The sequence below is a fragment of the Motacilla alba genome, chromosome 2, assembly GCF_015832195.1.
Source record: "Motacilla alba alba isolate MOTALB_02 chromosome 2, Motacilla_alba_V1.0_pri, whole genome shotgun sequence".
NCBI classification, from domain to species: domain Eukaryota; kingdom Metazoa; phylum Chordata; class Aves; order Passeriformes; family Motacillidae; genus Motacilla; species Motacilla alba.
In genome coordinates this window covers 125,241,638-125,269,200 of record NC_052017.1, presented here as the reverse complement: position 1 = coordinate 125,269,200, position 27,563 = coordinate 125,241,638, and the positions used below count along the sequence as shown (strand labels likewise).

Genomic DNA, 27,563 nt, shown 5'->3' with positions numbered 1-27,563 from the left:
TTGCTCTGATTGTGAGCAAGGGTTTGATTGCACAGCCTTACAGTTAGTGATGATGTGACTGAGAGCCCCTGAGAGAGGATTAGGGGTATGGAAGAAAAGGAGTTGTTGCAGTGGGTGTCTACAACTGATACACCAGCCAGGATATAATCATTGATTAATTATTCTCAAGGTAATTTAGGGGAAACCCATGAATTTGTAGCCCCTGCCCTTATAAAAGATTTCCATTAATATCAATCAGGAGCACCATATCACTGTGATGAGGAAGTCTTGGAAATTCTTGAAGTCTGTAGGAGGTAACTTCTTGTCACAGGTACACAGTGAGCCAACTAGAAGAGTAGAAGAGATGCCCTCCCAGACTTGCTATTTGTCAGAAGGACTCGTGGGGGATGTGACAGCAGGCTGCTGTCTTGGCAGCTATGATCATGAAATGATCCTGTTTAATTTCTTCTAGGATGAGGTCTCTGACCTTGTGGATGAAGGGAAGGTGGCAGATATAGTTCTGGATTTTAGCAAGGCTTTTGATACTGTTCTTCACAACATCCTTCAGGACAAGTTGCCCAACTGTGGGAAGAGCAGGTTCATGTTATGCTCAGTGAAGTACTGTCTGAAGGGCAGAACTCAAAGGGTTGTACCAAATGGGACTACAACTGACTGGTGACCTGTCCCAGTGCTGTTCCTCCAGGCTCAGTTCCAGGGCCAGTCCTGTTCAATATTTATTTCAATGATCTGGATACTGGAGTTGAATGTACCAGTAGCAAGTCTACTGACTGAAAACTGGGGAGGAAGGCGCTAATCTCCTCTCCAGGTTGTTCAGTGACAGGACATGTAGGAATGGTTAAACATTGAGTCAGGGGAAGTTCAGACCTGACATTAGAAAGTATTTCCTCACTGATAAGGTGGTCAAACACTGTTACAGGTTTCGTAGAAAGATGGTCTATGCCCCAGGCCTGTCAGTGTTTGAGAAATTCAGACAGTACCCTTAACAACATATCTTACCTTGCTGTCAGCCCTGAACTGCTCAGGCAGGTGGACTAGATGGGTCCCTGTAGGTCCCTGCCAACTGAAATATCGCACTCTATTTTATTCTTGCAAACTGACAGCTTGTGGCTAGGACCACTTCCCTGGGGAGTTTGTTCCAGTGCTTGACTCTGCTTTTGAGATCCTTTCCAACATACGTCATTCCATGATTCAGCAGAGAATTTCTTATTAACCAACCAAAACAAAACAGTTTTAAGCAATTCCCTCACCTCCTATCACTGGACACCAGAAGATCAGCACCTCCTTATCTGTTCCCCATCATAAGGGAGTTGTAGACAGCAGTGACGTCACCTCTACGTTTCACCTTCTCTAAGCCGAGCAAACATAGTATCTTGTGCTGCCCTTCATAAGTCATGTTCTCTACTCCTCCTTTGGACATTCTAACATTCTTCACACTGGGTATGATATAAATATTACTGTATATTTATATGCAGTATAAATCCTCCTTCTTAAGCCAAGCTGTATGCATATTCCACCCCTCGACCTCAAAAACCAAATCTTCATCTACTCCTATTGATATAGAGAGCAAGCTATATACAAACAGTATTTTCTGCATTTTTTCACGAACGTTCACTGACCATTGCTACAAATGCTGCAGAATTGATCTGTGCATTATCTGTAACACATTACCAGCCTCATGTAAGGGTCTAAGAAAAAATACAGTATCGTTACAGAAGTTTGAAAAAAACTGTATTTACGAGTGTTATGCAAGAGGCCCAGACAAATGACTATGATTCCACTGCACACATCTGCCTGCTCCGGTCTGCCTTATACTTGGACCTTTTTTAGCCTTGTTTTCCCAAGCAAACATCACATGCATGACTCATACTGTCCACCTGCCTCTTCCCCCTCTTCTTTTCATCTCCATCCCTCTAAGTGAATCTGTTCACCACCAGATCCAGTTAAAATAAACTGAGAGGTAATATCTTCTGAAACACTAACTTCCCATGAGTTTCACAAAGTTCAATAGCATAGCAGAGTAAAGAGACACAATTTCATGTGCTTGCTGAGCAAAGGATGCAGGCTAAGTTCAAGCTCTCTACACTGCCTGGCTCAAAAGCTACGCAAACACCACAGAAAGCTCTGAATCAGTCTGAGCTGCAGCAGTGCATAGTGTCTTTTTTATTACAAGTAAGAAAGTTCTGGAACAGCACATGAAGCAAAGAATTGTAACTGTAAGAAGAGTCTGTATGGAACATAGTTCCACTGCTACAGAGCGACTTACAGCAAAATATTTACAGTATGCGTTGCTTGTGAATCTTAATCACAATGATACTTCTAGGTCCTACCACAATGCCAAATAATGAAAAATACCACAATGCCTCCTCTGTGTTTCTTATAGATAAAAATACACACACAGTGCAACAAACAGAGTAAACAACTTCCAGGTTTCTTGAACAGAACAATGTAGTTAAAGGCCAACACATATGTCAAGAAATCAGGGAAGAATATTTTCTCCTTAATTCTAATATTTAGCTGCATAGTTCTCATATCTGTCAGAACACAATAAATGCTAGCTACACAAGCATTTCTGGGTAGTCTTCTGTTATGGAGAATCCTAATGCCTGGTATAAATTATTGGTCATAAGACTTGCATCAAGAGCAATGTAAAGCAATATATCAAGATAGATTGTTAAAATACGGGCAGATTTTAGTGTACCTACACTGCAAACAGAAAACTTTACCCCCTAGTTACACATAGGTACTGCCATATTAAACTATATAGGTAATCTATTTTCACCACATGGAAAATGGAGAAGTATGAGCTTCTGAACAGGCAGAGAGCCTGAGCACATACCAAGAGTGCCCAGATAGTTTATAAAATTCACATTGCAGGCATTTGTATCTGTCAGCACCACCTTATTAGTTACAATATCTTTGACTGGTGTAAACACATCTCTACGGCAGCCATAGCAAAATTAGCAAACATGGAACAACTTTAAAGACATTAACCAAGAGTGCTGCTGCTACAGTTACATCCCCCCCCCCAACTCTGTTTTTATGGGATGTGAAAAAAGGTGACTAAGGAATACCAATAATGGGAAATACATTATTACTGCTCCACAAAATAGTTTCCCAGCCTCCCCATTGTTTTGGTAAGTCACAAAAAACAATAATTCAAAGAGGGAAAGAGAAGCCTACTCAGTGTTATGAGAAAGTGGCAGAAAGGGTTTTGCACAATTTTTGTCAGTAAGACATTTAATGTGATCCACCTCTCACCAGTAACTTTATATCAAAAAATAGCTCAAAGAGGTATAAGTGGAATTCACTGCATGTTCTCACTCTCTTTTCTCTGAATATTTGATTTTTTAAAAGTGCTATGCAAGGCTCTTTCCAGCTGTCAATCTCAGCAGTGTTAAAACACTAAAACATGTCTGTCCTACTTCCAGTCACAGACTGCACTAATCTTACCTACTACCTGAGAGCAGTCAGCCAAGCATTGTCACTTACTTTTTCAAAAATAGCCCTTCAGTCTCGACAGTGCTAGAGAATTCAACCTGATCCTTTCCAAGGCTCTAAGCTGATGAATAATTCTCACATCTTAAAACAAAGAGTTGCCTGTTTCTGCTAATTATTTTCCAATCCAATTTTAGTCAGAGTTAAACTGATTCCAAAATTTAACTACACAAAAAAAATCACAAGTTGAGAACATGAAAATTAATAAAAAACAGATCTTACCAGAAGGGCCCAAAGTTTGACTTCTCAAGGGCCAATACTGAACCACAATAATATCTTGCACAGTAAGATTATATCTTACATGATAATATCTTGCACACATCATTACAAAAGCAACAGTGAATAAAAATATACTTTCATGAAGGTCAGTATCCTTTTTAGAGAAAAGTTAAAGACTAAATAAAATGATTAATAGCTTATTCTTGTGAGCAGCACTGCCTTGAAATGAGGTGGCTACAAAAAGTGCACAGAAAAGACCAGCTTCCCACTGAAGAATGTCAAAGTTATTCCCTAATTCAGGCTGATTTTTGAGGGACTTGTGGGGGTTGATATTAGACGAAAGACAAGCAAGAGAAAAGCATCTTCATCATCTTTTACCCACAAAATATACACTTGCATGATATGGTCAACACACAGGCCTTCAGCCTGAAGAGTACTAAAAATGCTTAGTCATTCACTAAGTCTTCATCCATATGAATCTCTCCTCCTCTTGGTGTCCTTTCTTGTGCCTTCTCCAGTTGCACTGTACAGCTTTCAAGACAGGGCAGAACACAGAAAAGTTGAAAAAATACACAAAGCATTCATTCAAGCTACGAATGCACTGTGCACAGCAACAGTGGCATGATGGCACTGTCTATTTTGTTCTTTAGTCTATTCCTACATCTTCTATGTCAACCTTTAGAAACACCAGGTTTTAAGCTGTGGAGAGTCACTAAACATCTGGAAAAATGTTCTTAGTTCCCCTCTGTTAAAAGGGAGTGATTGAAACACAAAATGTTCAAATATGCAGAATTTGAACAGGAATATAAGGAAATATTCCTGTTATATATTTCCTGAATATACAGAAAAATAAGCCCGAAGTATATGTCTCTGCTAATAAAGATTTACTTAATCAATTTTGATTTCTTATAGCCTTTAAAGCTTTGAAACTGAAGCAACCAGCATGATAGATTTATACAAAAGAGACAAGAACAGCAACCAACTCTGAAAGTAGGCTGACAGTTATATTAAAAAAAAAAAAAAACAAAACCAAAACATAAACAAATGGTAACTAAAAAAACAAAAAAGGCTACAGCGGGCAGTCTAGACTAACTTGCTCTTTGAAAGTATTTTAAAATGCATTTAGTTGTTTTACTAAAGTACGATCTATATGATCTTTTTTTATTAAAATCCCTATTTCTTAGCAATGGATTTTCTCATTGTCTGTTTATTCCTTTTTTTGAATCATACATCAATCTCAACTGAACTGCGTAAAAATTACTTCTTGAAAGACTACCCTCCACAACTTTTCAAAGTGTGCTCTAACACCTCTTTGTTTAGTTGTATGACACAGGATTAAAAGCATGGGCTGAAAGTTATATTTAATATATTTAATATTCAGGGTTCTGTGGGCCTCTGCTAGAGGCCTCTCTTCACTTTCTATTAATGCTAAAAATTAACAACATTTTTCATTTTATTTGCACAGAAGCTGTACTACTCTGATATTTCTCTCCTCAATCAGTTATATTTTCCTGATCAAATACTGAATACAAACAACAAATAAACCAAAGAGTTCATTTGTAAAATATCTGAGAGATTCCCAAAACCATTTACCATAGAATAGTAACAAATATGCTTGTGTAAGTAATATAAAAATAGCATGTAAGCTCATATATGTTCTATTCTGAATACATGCCAACATTTAGATTTTTACTCCATTTCTGATGAGATATTTCTGTAAAACAGGTCTTAACTATGTTTGGTTCTTGTTACCAAATACTTCATTACACCTCATTTTGAGGAATAGTTGTAGCTACTCTTTCCAACACTAGGTCTCCTATGTTAACACAGAAAATGTACCCATCACCAAATACTACACTACCCACTGTTATTTCCATCCGAAGGTTCAACTTTCACTACTCAATAAATAATTTTGTTACCAATTTTGTCAGCTCATTAGCAGAAGACTTTTCGTCATGTAATCAACTAAGATTCCAAATAGTTTTCTTTCTCATAGCTATTCCCTTAACAATGCAGTTTAATTCACCATCCCATTACAACATTTCGTCAGCAATCTCTTACAAGACACTCAGTCAGGTATTTATTTTATTTTGGAATGACATACAGATATCAGTCTTCCACCACATTTCCAATACTAACTAAATTTTTCCTGTCCTTGTAACTGGCATCTTGAAGCCAAAATTCATTTTCTTTTTCTTTCTTTTTTTTTTAAAGTCCAAAATCTTTTCAGCTACTAAGTAAGAAAAGTGATCATTTTTTAAAAAAGATAACGCTGTACAAAGATAGTTGGAAGTGGAAAATAAATTGTGCCAAGAATGGAGGAAAAAACTCAACTGAAATTTAAGAAGCAGCTTCCACAATTCTAACCTGAGGAGAAAATGGAAGTTTGCCAATCCTATTACTATTCATCTTCTATTGAGCTTTCTTCTTATACTTTATTTTGCTTTTTAATTGTTATGCTTACAAACATAATTTTATGTCATCACAGATGTTAGGAAATACAAGAGAGAATTGTGCATGTAATTTTGGTACACCAGTCAATAGAAACAAGGTCAGCTTTAAGACTAAGGTATCATGATCTGTTCAGGAGTTTTACTTCATCCTTACAAACAACAAACAAAAAAAGTCCTTCTGAATTTCTCAAGAATTACCACAGCACTCTGTTTCAAAACTGGACATGTGTTATTTTTTCCAGTTTTGATGCCAAAGCATATTGTGAAATTTTAGATTATCAACTTTATCTTTCCTGTTTACTTTAGCCCATTCTAAAACTACAACTCATTTGATTTGATTTATACTGAGAAATTTCTGGCTACCTTGAAATGCACATAAAATCCAAAGTCCTCCTATGCTGTTCACCCACCTATAGGAGGAACAGGTAAAAGTTTTTAGTTGCTTCCTTTTTTAAAGGATTCTTCTGCTAATCTCTGGCTGCATTCAGATCATATAGCACAAGATCTGGGTTAAAAACCCCAGTAATGAGAAATGTGTGCAGAGTATCCTGTTTATTGCTCTCTATGCTCACAGAAGCACAGATGAGAGCTCTCCTCTGCCCACTTCAGGCTGCAAGGTGAAGACACTTAAATGCATAAACCAGAATGATTTTGCTGCTTATCTTTAAAATCTGACTTCCTCTTCTCATCAGTTTTTAAATTGCTTTCTTCTATCTTCAAGACAATATCCTGCAAAATATGCCTAAAATCCCAATTGAATCAAAGTAGATGGGAGTAATTCTATGCTGTTTGAACTACTTGAGCGGTCAGTTACTAATATGCATTTGCATTCTCAATGCCATTTACACATAAAACAAATCAAGAGATTGTCCTACTGTGTAACAGATAATTTTATTCAGAAAAAAATATTCAGGTTTTGAACTGGTTACATTTAAGTATGCTCAGATGCTAGCCACTTAAAGCACAACATAAGCATATCTAACATACTCCAATGAGAAGAAAAATGGTGGTTAATAAAAACTGAAGAACGTAATCTGCTTTGCTAAACACGTGCTTCACTCCAATTCTACTGATGACTTTATTTTAGTCAAAAACCATTATGAAGCAGCACAACCAGCTGAGTAAACTTCAGTTGACTCTTCAAAATCAGTAGAATTTTTAAGTTAAAGTTAAAAATTTAAGTTAAATACAAAGCAATACTCTCTTTTAACAGCATTTTAAAAGTGATTTGACAACACTGGCGAGGGGAGAGGGAATCAAAATATAATTGTTTCTTTGTCATACATAGGTTGCTATAGAACTACAGGAGTACAGTCATGTAAACCTGCAATAATTAATTGCTTCTTACTATATGTGCAATAATTAGTAGACCTATATGTAAAAGAAACATAAAGGATTTCCTGATATACTTCCCCTGCAAAGCTAAGAAATTAAAAAAAAAAAAAAAAAAAAAAAAAACAACCTAGCACTCTCCCCTGTGAACAATTCTGACATCCTATAACCACTCTGACAGCTGACGGCTTCCCTGGAACTCCACTGTTTCTCTCTAAAGCAACACTACACTTGGAAAACAGAGCTAAACTTAAATACGCTTCTGATTAAACCAGCAGCTCCTCAAACACAGCTAATACACATCACAAGCAGCAGTGATTAGAGCTTTTCACTTACAAAAAGCAACTAAAACCAAAAACTCCCTCTTACTATCTCTTAAAGGTATCTTAGCAAATTTTAGCAAAAACTATGCCATGTCAGTGTTCTCCAGGGGGGAGGGCCAGGGTGAGGAAAGAGGGTGCACCACTCTAAGACTACATCTTTTCTACAAGCCTTTGAAATGCCTCTTCTGGACACTCCCAGCTCCTGCTGATAAGTAGAGGAGATCTCTCTTTCCAACTATATTAATTTTCTTGAAGAAACAGTGGTGACACCTCCAGTACATCCAATGATCCTTACCTATGGCCACTTTATGTAACCACCAGAGAACTCCAGTACCGCAGTAAATCTGAATGAACACCAACACAGAAAGAGGTCTACTAATGCAATGGCAATAAACTTAGAAAGAAGGGCCTGGACGTAACCAGCTCCTACTGCCTGCATTGGGACACAGACCTAAGAATATAGAAGAGTGTCACTGTATTGCATAACTCAGAATTCAAATGAAGACTTCAGCAGTTCTGGTTTACAAGTTTCGCAAGGACAGGAAAAATAACAGGATTTTTGCTAATATGACACTACCATAGAAACTGGGGAATCCTGCCCCAGTTCACATACTTTATTACAGGCACACTGGAGCAGCTTTTCTGATTTTGAGTCACTATGCAGCTCATTTTCTGGCAGAGCCAGAAGGGGTTTTGTTTTGGTTTTGTTTTTTGTTTTTTTTTTTTTAATTAAGGTGAATGTTACACTCTGCAGAAGCAGGCAAGTGCAGTACCAGGCTTGCCTAAAAGACAGAACATTTTTATCAGTAATTTCACTCCTTTTCAGTCTATAAGAAAAGTGTCTTTTTAACACAGCTAAAAGTAGCTTACAAGAATCACTTAAAGACAGCTTGCAGCAAGCACTTATTTTGGTTATCACTCCATTCATTACCTCACCTAGCCTTCACACTTCATTATCTCAATTCTAAAATGAACTTGGGGTTTTTTGTGGGGGATTTAGGTTGCAGGGGTTTTTTTAAGCTAACAAAGGAGTATTTGCTTTAAGTGCATAAAGAGAAGCCATTTCCAATTAACAGACATGGCTTAGGTCATGATATTTTGTTCATGGCACCTTAGTTTTCAAGTCTAATGTTTTAATGGCATAGGAAGTAGGAAGAAACTGAACGTGATATCAACTCCCTGATTCTTCCTGTCAAAACCCAGAAGGAATCTCTCTCCCCACACACGTTCTTTCATGAAAAACAACAGGGAAGTGGGTAGAAATTCCAACTTATCAAAATTTCCAACTTCTTACTGAAAGATAAAAAGGAAGACGAAAAGCAGTAAAACTAGCAGACATTTCTCCTTCCAAGGGTTCCACAGACTCATGAAAAGGGGTTGGCTCTGAACTCCATCAGTATTCCTGTGATTTACGAATCACTTGTAGGCAAAGTGATTATTTAAACTTTATTGAAAACCTTTTAACAAAAACATAATGGCTGATTTACAGTGTTTTTTCACTGATATTTAGCAACAAATGCAAACTATTTTACAAATAAAAATAATCCATATTCTTTTTGTAACAAAGTGCCCCATACCAAGAGAATAAATCAGTCCCAAAGCTCTCAAGCTTTCAAGTATAATTTTGTATTTAAGGGAATTATTCTACAGTGTCATTGAGGAAAGTCCACGGATAGTACTAAGCTGCTCAAGCTAGAAGCACTTACAGGACTAGACTTTAAAATATAGCTCAAAATCCACTCTGAAGAGGTGATAAAGGGATTCTAAACCCACAAGTTCACAAGCAGCATCAACCAAAAGTATTTCTAGTTGCCCCATTTGAAAGCATTTTTATCATGAATCCAAGTAAATTGTGCTTTTGCAGCTGTAAAATTTTTCTCAAAAGGATGAAAAATTCTCAGATTTTTCTGTAAGTAATTTATTTAATCTTTATTAGTATTTAAATTGGCCAGAAATAGTTTTTTCAGTTTAGACCTTGACCAACACAGACTCACATAAGGCAGTATAGAATTTTTTTTTAAATATATAACCAGTTCAAGTTAGTAAAGCTTTATCACAGCCAATATCAGTCCCTTTGTTTCTACATTGCAAAGATTAAACCAGTGTACCAATTTTAAGAGTAGACTTATTACTATGAAGATCATATTGTCTTTCACAGGTATGACCATATTTAACCCAGCTACCTGCAGTCAGTGATTGCATCTCCTAGTAAACCAGTATTATTAAACTTGCATAACCTGAGGTTTTTTTCAATGCACAGCATCCTGATTACTTTTTAGAAGACACAGCCACCCTGTGAAAATGCAACTGAAATATGAATACCTTTTTTTTTACAGTTTCACCCAAACATCGAAGGGCTCCCATTAAAATAATTAGATGGTGTTAAGTACTTTTCTCTCTTTGATGTACAGTTTAAACATTTATAGATCTGGAAGCAGAGCTAGATCATCCTAGTTAAACTGGGATGAGAATTGGTATCATTCCAAGAATAAGACAACTACAAATAAAATCAAGTAAATAAACACATTGAGTTGTAACATTTTGCAACAACATAAACAAAAATAAACGACACAAACAGGTCTTTTGAGGTCTTCAGTTCACACAGTCAGCTCAGCCAAACACCCATCACAGGGACCCCGAGAGACGAGCAGACCCTAAAACCTGAGCGCTGCCCGAGAACACCCCGAGTTCCCTGCCCCTGGCACCGTGAGGGGCGACAGCAGCGCACCGGGGAGGGGACACGGCTCCTCACCTCCTCCCTCCCCGGCTTCACCAAAGGAAGGTGAACATAACAATATCCTTCTTCTCTGCTTTCACCCCGCACATAAGCAAGCCAGGGCCGGCCGTGGAGCTGCCTCACTGACTCCTGGCCACTAAAGCCTCTCGCAATCCACTCAGCGTTGACACAGGTCACGACTCAGCCCCCAGTCACCCTCGCAAAGGCCGTAGACAGGAATAAACAAGGTTATTCGCCTGACACCGGACACCGGCGACACTCCCCCTCCCTCTCCCCCCGCCCCACAGAGACAGAGGCTCAGCACAGCCCCGACCCTCCCTCCCCTCGCCAGGTGCGGGCCCAGAGGCCCTCAGCCCTGTCCAGACGCGAGCCAGAGTGGGAGACAGCAGGGAAACAGCAATTCTCCGAATTGTGAGGCATCGGGAGGGGAGAAGCAACAGCCGCCGCCCCCCGCCAGTAGAGCCCGAGGGGTGCGACGAGTGGAAGTGCCGGAAAGGGGAGACCGAGACCTCACTACGGCTCCCTTCGCCATTTTAGCCCCCACGCCCATTCCCCTCCTCCCCGCCCCTCGGTGACAGGGGCAGATCGCACCCGTGCAGCGCCCACCCCCCCGGCTGCCCACGGCCGAGCGGCGGCGAGCAGCGAGGACGGCAGCCGTGTTTCTGCCGGGCCAGACCGCAAACCAAAGCGGCTGCGGCACAGCCTGTTTTGTGCCCTTACCGTGCTCGCAGCCTCACAGCTGCTGCCGCCTCCTTCTCTCTCCTTCCACCTTTCTCTTCTTCTTCTTCTTCGCTTCCTCGCCGCCGCGGCGGCTCCTCACCCCTCCGCGCCGCGCTCCGCCGCCGCCGCCGCGCAGAATGATGCCATCTCACAGCGGCATCGGCGGCTCCCGCACAACAGCCCTCCTCCCGCCCCTCCCGGCACCGCTCCCGCTGCCGCTCCCGCTGCTCCCGCCCGGCGCCCCCGACGGCCGGGCCAGCCTCGTGCGCGCGCCCGGGGCACGGGCAGCAGGAACTTGTGGAGCTGGAGCCGGAGCCGCTGGAGCCGCCCCGGCGGGAGGGCCCAGTCGGGACCGAGGAGTGCGCAGCGGCGGTGGGAGGGAAGAGGCGAGCCTGAACCGAGGCGCTTCAAAGGGGACAGGGCTTATTCCTAGCGCCTGCCCCGGGCTGAACCAAGTCGGGCGCCGCGGCGGGGAGAAGAGCCGAGAGCACGGAATCGACCTCGGGGGAGGCGGGGCCGGGCTGCAGCCCCGGGGCACGGTCCGCGGTACAGAGCCTGCTGGGGCAGGATAAGGAGGGCTCCTGCAAGTCGCTGTCCCCCGACAAGGCTCCTCTGCGGCGCGGAGAGCCAGCACACCCCGGTGCCGTGCGAGCGATAAAGGCGGGGGTGTCTCCTCCACCCGCCTCCCGCCCTCCCTTCCCGGCCGTGCGGGCAGGGCGGGCTCCTGTGCCCCGGCGGGAGCGTCTGCTGCCGCCGTGACAGGAGCCCCTGCCCGTGATCCCCCTGGCTGGTCCCCGTCCTCCACCGCCGAGCCTCTTCTGCCTCTCTGAGTAACGCGGCCCTTCCCGTTCTGGGGCGGACGGATGCAGGCAGGGGAGAGCAGCTCCGCGCAGCCCTCGGCAGCGGCGCGGAGCAGCCCCGCCGCGGGGCGAGACACCGCCCGTCCGGCGGCACCTCCGACAGCCCCGGCATGGGCGCGGGGCCGGCTGTCCCCTGGCAGGAGCCAGAGGCCTCCCCTGCGGATTTACAAACCCAAAAGTAGTTATATGTGGAGCTGAAGTCGTGTCTTATATTAAAGATTAATGAAGCTTTGTCTTCGTACGGTACAACATAACGCTGTGGAGGCAGTGATAGCATGAACTTTGGGGCATGAACAAGGCCTTTGAGTGGTTGTCTCAGAAAGTCCAGCACTACTGTTAATTGAAAGGAACAAAAGCTTACAGTATGAGGCCCTGAAGCAACTTTCAGCAACGTCTGGTATTTCATTATTCTTAAAAAACAACATGGGGCCCAGCAATCTGATTTGGGCATGTAAATTCCTTCAGGAAATAAAAGGAATGCTCTCAAAAGTACTACTTTCCAACCTATTCATTCTTCTTACAAAATCTACAGGAAAACAAAGTTTCCAAACAGAGTTTGGAAAGGAAACAATATTTAAAGTTCAGCTTTAAAAGTATTTTAGAGTATTGTAGAGTAAAAATACTGGTCTTCTCTTGACTGGTAATACTGGTACAAGTGACTGAAAACTGTGATGGTTTGAGCTTCTTCACACAGCAAATGTAACAGAATATATGAGCTCTACACTCACAAAATCTGGCATGGGCAGTAAGATGAGATGGATGCAGTTAGCAACCTAGTTGCTAGTTAACCAACTTAATCCATCTGATTTGCAGAATTCAGCATGTACTATTTTCTCTACAACAATTAAAACTTATATTTAAAGAAAACCAGAGTCCCTCTTTAGTTCTGAGATTCTCCAAAATTAGGAACTTGCTTACTACAAGGAACCACTTTTACAATATTTTGGTAGCACTTCCAGAGTGTGGTAATGAGCTCCATCTCACTTTCCTGACTGTTTGTTTTTCTAGTGTAAAGCAATCTAATTGAAATGAATGTAGTGTTATATTCCCAGCTGCAAAGGGTGGGTGAAGGTGTACATGGCAACATTCTATCTCTGGTCTTTGCAGAAGATATTCATTTTTCTTCTATAAAACTTTGCTTGTTACTAATATCAGTAATCTGATGCTGATACTTCATGGAACGCATGAGCATTACTTCTTAGTATATGTGCCAAATTTCTAAGTGCTTATTTCTGGCCTTATGAAGTATGAAAAGTGTGTAGTTACTTAATACTCTGTAGACAAGTTATGGGCTTCTCTGGCTTCCCTCCTCCCTGTTTCAAAATAAATTTTGTCATACATTTGCCTCACTCTGGGGAACAGAGACATTCCAAGTAGTCTTCCATCTTAAAAGACATTTGATACCCTAATGAATGCAAAATGTCACAAGTTTGTTAATGCCACAAGTTTGGTTTTAAATGTCTTATAAAACCTTTTCAATAATTCTGACTACTTTTAGAACAGTAGGTAATAGAAACATAGAATCATAGAATGGTTTAGATTGAAAAGGACCTTTAAGTTCATCCAGTTCCCCACCCTCCCTGCCATGAGCAGGGACACCTTCCACTAGACCAGGTTTTACTCAGAGCTCCATCCAACCTATCCTTGAACACTTCCAGGGATGGGGCATCCACAACTTCTCTAGGCAACAGGTTCCAGTGTCTCACCACCCTCACAGTAAAGAATTTCTTCCTAATACCTAATCTAAACCTACCATCCTTCAGATTAAAGGTATTCCCCATTGTCCTATCTCTACATATACATGGTGAAAAGTCCCTCTCTGATTTTCTTGTAGGCCTCTTTAGGCACTAGAAGGTGCTATGAGGTTTCCCAAGAGCCTTCTGTTCTCCGGGCTGAACAATGCCAATGCTCTCTGCCTGTCTGCATAGAAGAGCCGCCTCACGTTCCAGTCCCCTGATAGTATTAAACACTTAATGGTTAAAAGCCATGCATTGACAGCTTGTTGAAAACATTCAAGTTACAGAGTTATACGTGTATACTTATACCTGAGAAAGTGCAAATACAGTTCTCTTAATTTTGCAGATAAACACCTTTGTTTGTTTGCTTGTTTTCTTCTTTCTTTTGGCCAAAAGATATTACAGACCCTACCATACGGTGCTGAAGGCTAGCAGGAATTAATGCAGTTCTGGAGTCCTTGTTACCTTGGAGCTTTGCTCTTTGTAGGGTGAAATAAAAGAGTTTTTATTAACCCCTTCACTATCCCTTTAGAGAAGCTGACCTCAGGTAAAGTTTGATAAGCCACTAAACTTACCAAAACAAATCAACCAACGTTGGAATTTTGCAAGAGGGTCTGCATGAAGATTGAAATAAATGTAAGAGTACTTTCTATACACAACATTCCTGAGATAGTGATTTATGATACTAGTGAAAGATTTTGACAGCATCTCCTTGTGTGTTTCTGACGTTTTTTTTCCTTTATTCTTTACAAAGTAAGGAGAGTTTTGGAGAACTTGGATTCAGAACAAATCTCTATAAAACAGACTCCAGAATATACTGGGTTTATCATCAGATTTTAATAGATCTTCTCTGGCATACTCGAACAATGTACATTTGATAAGCATGGATTTTCAGACAGGCTATTGCAGTATCTAGGTTTTAATAGACTGGAATATATCCAGTGGCTGGAATTGTATCTTACCTTTTCACTAATTGTTTCTCTGTTGTTGCTGAACAAACAGGAGTGGCAGTGAGCTCTGCTAGCCTTTAATTGGAAAGTCTGAGTGACAGTAGTTTTGTTTAATTTATACTTCTGGAGAACTCTTGTAGACCTCAATAGGCAGTAAACCAGTACAATTGCAAATTAATGGCTTTCACAGCCCATAAAATTACTGTACGATACCATCTATTTGCATTTCTGTTTGTGTTTGATTTCTCTAACATTTTGTGAAAGCTTTGTGTTAAACTATAATCCCTGAATATTGCAAATACTGCAGAAGAGTTTAAAAACTTCTATAGAAAAGTGTAAGTGAAGAGTAATGATCTAACTTCCTTAACAGTAATGCAGTAGTAAAACATCAGGCTGAAACCAAAGCTTTCTGCCATTAATAGACTCTAATGAAAGCTGATTTCACCTGAGCAAAGGCAGGCAAAACTAGTCAGTGTGGTTTCTGTTTGAAATGAGCAAAGTTTTATAATACAAGTCTTAAATGCAAATGGTTATGTTGATTGCTTATTCAGTCCTAATTTCTAAATTGGGGCAGGGGTTGGGGGGGGGGAGGGAATGTATCTAATGAGAGTAGAGGGAAAATTTCCTTGGTAATTGTTGTTTTTTGGTTTTTTTACATGGAGATTTATTATTACAAAACTCATGCAGGGTAAGAAAAATTTTGGACAAGTTTCTTTGGACCATATTCAAAAAAGCATTTAGGCACCTGAATTGTGGTTTAGATAAAACATCAATTTTACCTTTTTGTGGCACAAGCCACAAAACCCTGTAGATGTAGTCACCAAAGTGTGCCAGTGGATGTACTCTGTATCCGTAGGAGTTGGCAACAGGCACCTGATGTCTTCATTGCAGTGAAAAAAATACTACTTGGCTTATGCCTAATTTGTTTGGGGTCCAGGTGATGGGTGATGTGTCACCTAAGATCCGTGGAAGGGTGAATCAGGCAAGTGTGGTTAAAGTTGTATCCAGTACAGAAAAGATCTGAAACCAGTACAGAGTACAGAAGTTACAGTGAGGACAGAAGCCAGGAGAAACATGGTAGCAGTGATCACCCAGCATTGGAGTGTCATGGTTGGAGAGCTCAGAACCTAAAACAATCTGTGTTTTCTCTGCCCTCCTAAACTCCAACCAATCTCTCTTTTCCTGTCAGTCTGTGACCAATTAGTGCTATCTCATTTGGGACCAGGAGTATCCTTCCTGTGCCAGCTTTATGGAGCTTTGCAGAGGCGCACTGAAGTAATGCAGCCGAGTAATGCCGGACAACTCAGCAGCTAGGGAACATGCGCTAGAGCAGCTGGGAAGTTTTAGTTTCTGGTCCTGCTTCCCAACAGTGTTCAGACATTTTAATCAATGGTTTTTCAATGCACAATATTGGCTCCTGTTCCAGGACAATAAACACTCCCTATAACTGCACTTTTGGCATTCTGTCAGTCTTCTCATATTGCTCTCCCAGATTCCATGGTTGTTATGTTCTGAAAGCAGAATGAATATAGTTACGTGTATGTTTGACATATACACATGCTTGTGTCTGTAATATTATACCTTAAACATATGTTGTCCTTACAAAATATCTTATTTATATGCTAAGTTAGAGATAAGGGTTTGTCCCTATGTTGTTATGTGGGGTTTTTTTGATGTTGCACTTAGAGTACAATCCTACTTTAGTCACTTTTTACTGTATATAATTTAAAGTCTCCAGGTCCACAATGGTTAAGGAATTTGGTTTCTGCACCATCCAATTATTTAGTCCAATTTATTTATTTCCTTCCATCTGTCAGAGGTATGCATATGTTGCTTCTCATTTAAGGTGTGAGATATGCATTCTGCTATTATGTGTGCAATATTTGGCACAATCATGTTTGAGTTTGTAATATAAGGGGTTTTGTATATGTAGTAGTGTAAATAACACATTACAGTAATCACCTTGGGTACACTTAATTTAACTTGATTCCTTACAACAATTTGGTGTCTGATTGCATTAAAATGAGTAAGTCTTTAAAGCAATATTGTGGAGAAATTAAAATGAAAAATTGCAAAAACTTGACTCTAGTTAGTATGAATCAATAAATTTGCTTGCCTCTGGATTTAGACAATATTGGTTTCTTTGTCTAAAAATTTGGAATTAAAAGGAGATACACCTTCTCTGTACACCTTTTTCCAAGACCAAAAATTGTTAATTCAAAAGTTTAAAATTTTTAAAGAATTAATTAATTATTGAGGGGTTAAAACTCAATGATTTTCATCTACAGTTCCAAAAAAATGGGGGTTTTTTTGTGTTCCAAAAAAATGTATTTTTTTGGTGTACAAATGTATTCCAAAATGTAATCTTGAATACAGTAATTTCTACACCTTGATACTGTCCGCTTTTCAGATCTGTTAATCATCATTGAGACATTAGTGAATCAGCAATCAATTTATTGCTTTTTTCTTGTAAGTCTAGGGGTTTGTGTGCCAAATCCTAAAAAAACTATGACAACTTGTCAAAGGGTTGTTGTTTCTGTGCTATCTCTTAGCAGCACAGAGTGTTAGATTTATTTTGGGGGGGTGGGGAGGAAATTTACAAACCAATACATCTCATTTTATATTCTAATGAGATTGTGTTGTAATTTCCTTTAGGTTTGGTGCTTCACAGTCTTCTCTAAAATCAGAAACCTTAGATTTTTAGTCAACATATTGTAATGTATTTGAAAGACAGCTAAAACATAATTATCTTTTAATCAAGGACTGTTTTCCCACTGATAATAGCTTGAAATTAATGTAAACTCACTTCTGTCTTGAAATTGTAGCAGATAAATGTTGAGCCACTGTTGGAAGTCTCTTGTTGTGTACTGGGTTACCTTTTTTGAGTGTGCCTGCCCTCCTGGCTTGGAAGTAGGGCTGAGGTTCAGCACAAATATTGAGTAATCTGAATGTGGCTTAGGTGCCTGAGATGAGTCAGAGACAGGTAATGGAGAATAAGGGACTCCAATCCCAGTGGAAGTGGTAAGTCACAGAAGAGTGTGGGAGCACAGCAGCTCACCTTGAGGTGAAGAATGGAAGAGAATAGGGTTGTTTGGAAGACATGAGTTTTGGGGAGGGCATTTAAATAAGAGAAGGCAAATAGTTTGGTTTATTCTGTTCATATTCCAGTGGCAATATTTTGCATTTTTTCTCACCAATAAATTTTCAATGAGTTTTGGAAAAAAAAAAATCAGAGTATGGCAAGTTATTTTATCCTCAATTCACATGGAAGGATGATGCATGTTTACCAAGTCTGTGCAATTACCCTTAAATCTCCATAATAACTTTTTTGACTTCACAGGCCAACTTCAAACATGTCTAGTAAATCTGATAAATTCTTTTTTCTTGAGAAAATAGATGGCAGAGTATAGTAGAAAGCTTCTGTAAATGTTCCCTGGAAGGCCTGCAGACAAAGGAAAAGCTACATCATTAAATTGCACACTATAAACCACTGGAGAATGGGGAATAGGGAGAGAGTAAACAATAAACCGGCCAGCCCTTATAAATGCCTACCATAAGAGAAGGCTTCAGTTGGAGTTTGCATTCTTAGGCACCAAAGTCAATCAACCATGAAAAACAAATCTTTAAGAGACCAAGCTTCATTAGTTCCAGTGCTCACTGGGTGATGTGGTTTAATTGCAGCACTACCTAAAGCAATGCTATGCAGCCCATAGTCTGTGGGTAATTGATGGTCAATAAAAATCAAAAGGGAGCTCAAAAAGCCAGTCAAAACCAGACATTCCTGCACAGCCATATTCTCTCATAAATATAAGCAGAAGGGAAGAAGAGAATGAAAATTAGGTTAATTTTTTTTACCTTTATTTTTACTTGTCTCTGAAAGAAGGCCATTGTGAGTACTTCGGCACAGTAAGCTTTTGAATTTGTTTTGCTTCCAGAGATTAAGTGCTCCTTCAGTTGAAAATGTTGAGATATGTAGTGATCTAGAGATCCCAGTCAGAGAATCAAGGTTTTGGTTGTTGTAAGAAACGCTATGTCCTTTTTCCTTTATTGCCCTATTTAGGTTGCATAACTGAAAATGATCAAGTGAATGTAATTTGTGTATGTTCTTTGTCAGAGCATGGCCTAAGTGAACCAGTCAGCCATCAGTTTGAGCTGCAAATTGTTTTTGTCTTTTGTTGAACCTTCTCTGAGAATTAATCAGAAAAACTAAGAAATTGAAATCTTCAAATTCGTATTGTCTGAGACTTAGCCATATATTCTTTCTTTTAACATTGCAGTGGTTTGTACAGTGTTCACGCTTTTTTAAGAGCTGAGAGCTCTCTCTTCCTTTAATATAGACTATGTGCTTATTGAACTTCTGTGCTGAACTCTTGCCACGACTTTCTTTTATTCTAAGGAAAAACAAATATCTTGAACCTCAGCTTTCTTCTGATCTGCCTTTCAGATCTTTCTTGGATTCTTACCTGCAGGCTTTTTTTGTTTCTCAAGCCCTAGAACTTTTTTTGCCTCTGAAAATCCCCTCTTCAGCTGGACATAAGAATTAGACTACAGTATTGTATGTATACTAGTAATAAAATAGACTTATAAATTCATGTATGTGTTTTAACAGCTTGGGGAAGTCCTTTTTTTTGCCAGTTATTTACAGTACAGTACTGTTTGTTTCTTTCTGAGTAATCCCAGTGTTTACTACAGTTAAATGCATTTCAGTTTTAGGACAATGCACCTCCTTGGTAGAACATGGCAATCTTGATAAACCCTTCCTTCCATGACTGTTTAAACTCATAATGGGAATAAACTAGGAAATGTTTATCTTTTCCACTTTTGATTTCCTTACTATTCTCTTTTAATGCCTCTGGGACACATTGTCCCCAGATCGCTCTAAAAATTTCACTTGCAATTTGTGCATGTTTTATGTTTTAAAATGAGATATAAAATTTATACTTATGTAAATGTAATCTGCTATTTTAAATCTTTTAGATGGGAGTAATAATACTTTGAAATTGTTGTTTTTAAAACTTCATTTTTCTTATTACTTATACAGGAGAGGTTTAACCAATTAAATATTAATACAGAACATTTCAATGTTTGCTGTAGAAATCAGTGTACTGCTGCTCTTTAAAAGCCTTTAAAAATGCATTGCTTTTTTCTTCTACATACTGCACATTCAGCTTAACAAGTAAAATTTTTAGCACAAATCTGATGGAGTGACAAAAGACATGTTTGAAGTAGAGCTGCTTTTGTGCTCTTTTTTGTCTTCTGCCTTCAATTAGATGATATCTGTTGCATCGGTGGGCCAGTTTGTGACACGGTCACTAAAATATTGGCAATATTACATGTAATGCAACTAAGTTGAGGTCTGTATTTCCTGTTCAGCTGTTTGAGGTATTGCAGAGGGAAATGAGCTTCTGCCATGAGTAAAAGCCCATGAATTTTAGTTTAGAAAACACAGGGTTTTCCATAGTTGTTTCTCTGTCTGATGTAAGACCTTCTCTGTCTGATGTAAGACCTTGTAAGACCACGTGCAGAGATTCCTACAGGCAAAGTGGAAGATATATGTGGGTATATGAAAGATATATGCGGGAGATATGCTCAGATAGATCAATTGCGTTTTTAAAGGGTGGGTCCTATCTTGCACGTCTCTGTGTGTGAACTGTAGGACTCTCCTTTGGCTTTCTACCAAGTACTGAGTGAATTACAGAACTGACTGTGCACAAAACATCTCCTTTATGAATATGGCCTCTGGGATGGTTCCTATTTTCATAAAATAGTACTGTGTATCATTTTTCTTACCTTCAGTGGATTGTAGGTGAAAGAGAAATGAAAGCAGGGTTGAAAGGAGAAAGGTGATGGAGAATGGATTTTTGGAATTACAGAATCAGAATATTAATGTATTATAAATTTGTATCACTGTAACCGTTATTGTTATCATTGTCATTATTATTCATGCTGACAATTCTAGCTGTTCCTGAGGGAGAAACAATATGTGCATACAATGAAATATACACCAGTATAGTTCTTTTCCAGGTGCGTTATTTTTCCTCTCTAGAATTTAAAGAAAATACTGCTTTGGTATTCAGGAAGAAATTAATAACTAGATGGAGTAGTATGTGCATGGAATTTGTTAATTTTAAAAACAGTTTTACCTACAAAAGAAAAAAAAAATTGGAACCCCAAAAAGATGACTCATTTTCATCCCTGTTTCAAAAAAAAAAAAATAGGGAAGAAAGGTATATTGACTGGTGTAGTTCTTTTCACACAGTTAATTATTCTATTTAAGCCAGCCAATACTAAAAAACGGGTTTCCAGGAATATCCAGTGAAGTTTCTGGATACCTACTTTAGGTAAAATAACAGTTTATTTGAAAGTGCTAAAACATTTTAACTTGTTCTGAATATTTATAATGATATAGAAATGTGAGTTAGCAAGTTCCTAATGACAAAGATTTTATTATGAATAAAAATGATATTAAGGGGGAGAGAGTTAACTTACCTTTCTCAAATATAAGTATTTAATTTTCTCTCCTCTTTCCCAAGATGTAGCACACTAACTTTGTTAAGGAGCATGCTAGTGTTGCCATATTGAGGAAAGTCACAGACAAATTTTGTTGATTTTTCTTGGTATACTAGTTTATTTTCTTATTTATTTCATGAAAGAAAATACAAAGAAAATTAGTTTTAAAAAGCTAACAAAAGTGGAACTCAATTAAATGGGAGGGATAAAATATTAATGTAGTAACAAAGTGAGAACTCAGATGATTTTGGATACGTACTTTTTTTAAATGGTAAATCACCTTGAATCTGAGTCATTTTATACACTCCTGAAGGTTTGAGACCAGACACTATTTGAAATAGAAACGGTAAAAAAAGCTGAAGAAATTGTGTATGTTTCTGCAAAATAATCCTCCCTTCTGAGGCAGAGATAATTCAGAAATTATTCTGAAATAGTTCACTTATACCAAACAATGGTTTGGGCTTTCTGCAAAGATATGGAAATCTATCCTTATACCATTACATTACCCTCTAGGTAGGAACAGAATTGGATTTTTTTCCTAAAATTTTATGCATAAGAGTGATTCACATACTTAGCCTTTGCTGTTTCCAAGGTATTGCTTTTATTTTTCAGCAGCTGCGCCTGCTGCACTGACAGTGGCCAAACAGCAAACACAGGACTTGGACAACAACTAAGAACTTGTAATTGCATTTTCAGTCAATCTGAATTACATTCTAATGGGAATGAGAAAGCAATTTCTTTCAGAAAGCAAAGCTTGAACATACAGTTCTAGCATAAATTTTATATATATGTAGATATATATGGATTCTAAAGTTTCACTGTCATTTTTAATATACTGAAATACGTGCACACAAATAGTTGGTAACAAAACTGACTTGCAGTCAATGTGATTTTTTTTTTTTTTATTGCAACAAATATAACTGACAAAGCTGGACAGGCTTCAATCAGAAGACTCAAGACAAATGATCATTGTGAAGGAGCTTAATTTTTTTAATAATAAAGTAGTGGAATTGACTCTTTGTCCCATGATGGTCAGTTATTAAAATCTCTTCTGGCCTTTAGCATTGTCAGTACTTTGATTGTGAAAGGGCTGTTTTCCTGTACTGCTGGCCTGAAATGTCTACTTGAGTTTAATAATACATTGTTTTTCTGTGCGGTTTAATGCAAAATCTGCCATATAAAATTCAACAACAAATTGTTGTTGTTGTTTTTCTCTCATTATTAAAAGCAAAAGAAAACAAAACAAACCAAACCAAAACAAACCACCAATTTCTAAAAATCACTGTTAGGAGATGGCAGTACAAATGCAAAGATCAGGCATCTGATCTTAGGGAGTTTTTCCACTGAGTTCAGTCCTTCACATATTGAGGAAAAGAACTGACTTAAACCTGGCCAGTAAACTGACTGGTTGCAGTTTCTGTGATGTGTGTAATCCACTTGATGGCATAAAATGTTGGCAATTTCATGAAGACTTCTAAAAGTAAATACTAAGATGTGCAGCGATGGTGTCTTGGGTTGTTTTTTTAATTACTCTTTTAACACAAAATTAGTTTATTCCATTTTTTTTCTTTCTGTGCTTTTGACAGAATGCTTTGTCTTACTAATGTACTTCTCTCTAACAAGGTAGTATAATTCCTGAACATCTAGCTTTCAAAAGCCAACAAGGATTTCAAGGCCAGAAAGATTAATTAAGTTGAAATACATCAAGTATCATAGCTTCCATGAGTTGCATACTTTTCTAAGCTTTATTTTACCCAGTGTTCTTTTTGAGACAGAAAGGGCCCAAATTAGGATAAATTTTATTTTCCATTGTTTCCACTTACAGCTTGAAAACAGGTCGTTAATTAACTTCATGTGGCTTGCAGCCTGAAAGAAAGTGGAAACACATTATTGTATTAGTGTGGCAAGAAACAACCCCAAATGTATTTGTTCTTATTGATAATGATAACTCATGTCTTTGTGTAGGCCATGGATACCTGAATATCCTTTGTAGGGAGGCGGTAAACAGTCTTTGCTATGGCTTTAGGAAGACAAATAATATTTCGGCTTTTGCTCCACAAGTTTCATCTTGACAGAAAATTGTATTTGCCACAGAACAAGGTATTTTCCAGCTTAGCAATAACTTTATTGATGTCCTGCCTTGTTCTGAGATATGATCCCTTCATTGTTGAGGGTTTTTTTATCTTTAGAATGGAAGAACATGCCTGACTGTGCCAGGTAAGAGTGCAACTGTATCCTGCACCATGAATGTAAATATGTATACATGACCATTTTGAACTGTCAAAATTTGTATTAAGTTGGTGGATCCTATTAACAGGGAACTGATAAACAGTTTTTCCTAAATTTTGGTATTAGTTCTGTTAGGATTCCTAAATTACTGTGTTAGAGATAGTCATTGGTCTGAGAGTGAGCATCATTTTTCTTTGCCAAGGACAAATTGCACCCAAACACATTTGGACAAAGTATGACTCGGTCTGCACTACTCCTTATCTTGTAAAAATCATCCTATCGCAGCTAACATTATCCTTGTATACAGTACCAGATTCCTTCTGAAAAACAGCTTCTTTTTTTCACTCAAATTCAGACACTTTACTTGAGACAAATACAGTATTGTCTTCAAGCAATACTACTATAAAGTTAGACACTTTTAAACTGGTGCCACGGTACCATTAGATTAGGTAATTTTAATATTTCAGGTTTACGACAGGTTTTGGTATCAGTCTATATATTTCTGAATTTCTAATTTTGTAGAGACAGACTGTCTAACTGTTTTTCTTTCAGTGGAATTAGATCGTTGTCCCCATTCTGGTTGCTGTGGGACTTTGCCAAAATATGTCAGTTATTTGTTCTTTCTGTAGCTTCAAATACTGTCTGAGTAATGATCTGACCTTGTTTACCAGCATTGTTGAGTAGGTGACAGAACTCTTTAGGGAGAATTAAAGTTCCAAAAGGTTTTATTTATTTTTCCTTCTGCTTATTTGTGTACATTTTAAGTGCACAAACTGAAATGTTTTGAGAGAGTTTTTAATAATCATCATTCTCATTAATGTGCCTGGTGCTGTGCCCAAAACTAATCTTAATTGGTGCACTTCAGAAGATGCGTACTAATTGGAAAGGGTCCAGAGCAAACAAACAGATTTTATCAGACATCTATAAAATGTGGTCTACAAGGAGGGGCTCAGCTTGTTTAGGTAGTTGAGCACAGCAAAAGAAAAATCAGAGTCTGTTCAGGTTAGTTATCTTTGATGATAATTTGACCTACTCTCAGTGGGGGGTTGGACTATGCATTATTGGTAAGGGTTGTTGGGAAATAAGTCTTCTGAAAAGAACCTCATGGTAGAAATGCTGAGCTAAGACTTGAGAAATGTGCACTCAGTTCTTGTCTCTTCCCAAAGTGGCCTTGGGAAATCTCTCTGTTCTTTGATCCACCAGCACTAATGTGTTAATATTTTTCCACTGTGTTTTGTTTATAGGTCTTAAACCAATTAGGACTTTGGCACTGAAAACATAACTCTGTCATGCTTGTAGTACATGAATCTAAAATTGCTCCAAACAAGCCTTGTTCTGCCTCTGACTCTTCAAAATAACCAAACTCACCTGTCATTTCACTTTAAAATTTTCTAATTGGCTTGCAGGATTTCTGCCTTTTGCCTAGTATTGTCTCAGTCTGAGCAAATTAGTGAAAAAGTTGCTTAAACTCACTTAAAAGCAGGAACTGGTGCAACTTCAAGTTGTTTCCTGTAATGCAGAGTCACTGTGTACATTTGCAAAAATTCTAGAGACCTAAACTGTGTTGGTTTCAGGGCTCACTTTCATCTGGTTTCCAATGTCTCAGGCTTGCAAGTTCATGCCTCTGAGTTATGCTGGTTAGGACATCTCATTGAGCTTGGGTTGTTCATCAGACAGCCAAAACTATTTCAGCTTGTTTGCTGTTGGCTATAGATAAAGAAGTGGCTCTGGCAGCACAGACCAATCCCAAGATCTCCCTGCTGAGGGATTTAATTGAGAAGTTAATGTAGTTGTTGGCATTTACACCTAGGAGCAGCCTTCTGTTCCAGAATTGGATTGCTCACTTATGCTCCTGAGAAGTGTAATAGCTGTGCTCTGATCTTAGCTTTTGCCATTGATCAGCAATCTGTCTCTTTGCTTAGTTGAGTGGAGGATACATTTTGATTTGCTTGAGCTTTCTACACAGTACCTATTAATTTATTGGCACCCTCTGAAGTGCACCTGACAGTTTTTAGCTCTTAGTTTGTGTGCTCTGATAGTGGGTGGAGGGACTCATTATCTTGGTTATGACCTATAGGCATTGCAATACAAATTGAAACATACCTACATACTTACTTATCTCAACTATTTCTTACTTATCTCAACTATTTTTTAAGTGAAATAGAGGAGTAGAACATATTTGAAAGTGTCTACATTCCAATTGCTATCACTTTACTTGAATACAAGTGAGTATTGTTTGGTAAATAAGTTTTGTCTGCAGCATTTCAGAGGCTCATTGTTTATGAGGAACTGGATTATAACTTTTATTCCCTAAGAACTCAAAGCTAAGTAGAAGAAAAAATCTTTCAGTAGTTTAAACCTGAAAGAAGGCAGAGATCTGGGTCAACTTTGTCCTCTATCATTCTGCTCAGATGGTTCATTCCCCATATTATCAATATCAACATTTGAACAAAAGCAGCTCCAGCTAAAGCTAAACTAACCATGATTAAGATAATGCTGATTAAGTTTGTACATGTATTGATCCTATACCTTTGTGGTTGCTGTCACTATTTTAAACTCCTGTTCCCACCCTTTCCAGAGTGTATAGCCATAGTTACAACTAATTGCAGCAAACGCTTCAGCAATAGGGTTTTTTCTCAAAAATACTTTGGGATATTAAACCAGATCTGTGTATTTCATACTGAAAAATGAGGCAGATGCATTGTTCTGAGCTGCCATTAAAAAAAGCAGTTTGTTGTTTTTCATAAAATGGTAATTTGCTGCCTGTACTGCCATAGAAATATAGATTGCCAGGTGATGTGTGCTGTCTGAGTCCCCTGTAGAAACAAATAATGAATAATTCCATTCTTTGGGTGATATTTAAGAACAATATGGAATTTCTCATAGCAGTGATTTTCTTTTGGAGTTGAAAATCCTGGGGAATTCTAAAGGAGCTTCTGAGATTAATCCTGTATGCAGTCCTTAAGAAGTTAGCAAACACATAAATATCCCATCCCTAAAAATGCATATGCCATCCATAAAGTACTTCAATGGATATGAAATACAGCAATTTGCATCCTAAGCAATAAGGATAAGAAAGATCTTTCTAGTTGCTTGATTTCCTGTTCATTGTTTCTGTTTTTCCGGTTCCTGTTTTTCATGCCAGGTCTGAAATCTATAAGAGAGTTCAGGGCTGTAGAGTTCACACTATGTGAAATGTGGCATTTTTTTAATTAATGACTATGATCTGTTTTAGTAACTTTTAATAATTTTTTTGTGAATTCCAAGAAATATGGCACTGCCCACTTCAAGAGTAAGACTGGACATCTAGATGGAATGTTTGTTCAAGGTCTGGCCCACACTTCTCAAAGCCTTGTGCAATGAAACACTTGGTTTGCAAGACACTTAGATAAAATAGCATGTAGGGCACATGGGATTAGAATGAATAGGACTGATTGGAAAGGCTGGCATTTTGATTTGTGAGTTAATACCTTTGGCAAGGGTTTGTTTTAGTGCAAGACTTGGCTTGTCCTTTGGTGAGGGCAAATCCTGAGAGATGAAATTACAAACTGTATCATTTATCATGATTCAATAGCAAGACTGATCTAAAAACTGTAAAAGAAAAAAGTTGCAGTGCTATGATGACATTCAGAGTGACAGCCTTGCTGCCGTGGTGGAGGTTGTAAACTGTTAGTGCTGGTTTTAAGAGAAAAATACTAAAGCTCACACCTTTAAATGACAGACTGTTTTCTTTGGAATGATAGAAATAAGACTTTGATATGGAAGTCATGACATTATTTTAGACAGTCACTTTTAATAGCACTTTAAAAGCAGTGGCTTTCCCTGTCTTCAGTGGCTTTCCCTGTTTGGTTTCTGCATGTTTATTTGAGCAAAATTAGGAGCGTACATGCAGCTGGATCCCATAAACTAAATTAAATAGGTCTGTTTAATTAGTCAGATGATCAAACCTCTGGATCTGAACTGAAGTGCACCCACTCAGAAGCACTCTATTGTAGACCA

At 38.6% G+C, this 27,563-nt stretch overlaps 1 protein-coding gene across 5 annotated transcripts in view; it reads right to left on the bottom strand.

Moving 5' to 3' along the window:
- Positions 1-11,879, bottom strand: part of WWP1 (WW domain containing E3 ubiquitin protein ligase 1) — a 59,987-nt gene extending 48,108 nt beyond the window's left edge. For 2 of the 5 annotated variants that reach the window (XM_038128721.1, XM_038128723.1), the window contains exon 1: positions 11,280-11,842. The gene's annotated coding sequence lies outside the window, so the exon portion shown is untranslated. Of the gene's footprint in view, positions 1-996; positions 4,712-11,279 lie in introns of those variants that run through there. The other 3 variants (XM_038128722.1, XM_038128725.1, XM_038128724.1) reach the window with 2 other exon arrangements.
- Between the last annotated feature and the right edge of the window lie 15,684 nt (positions 11,880-27,563).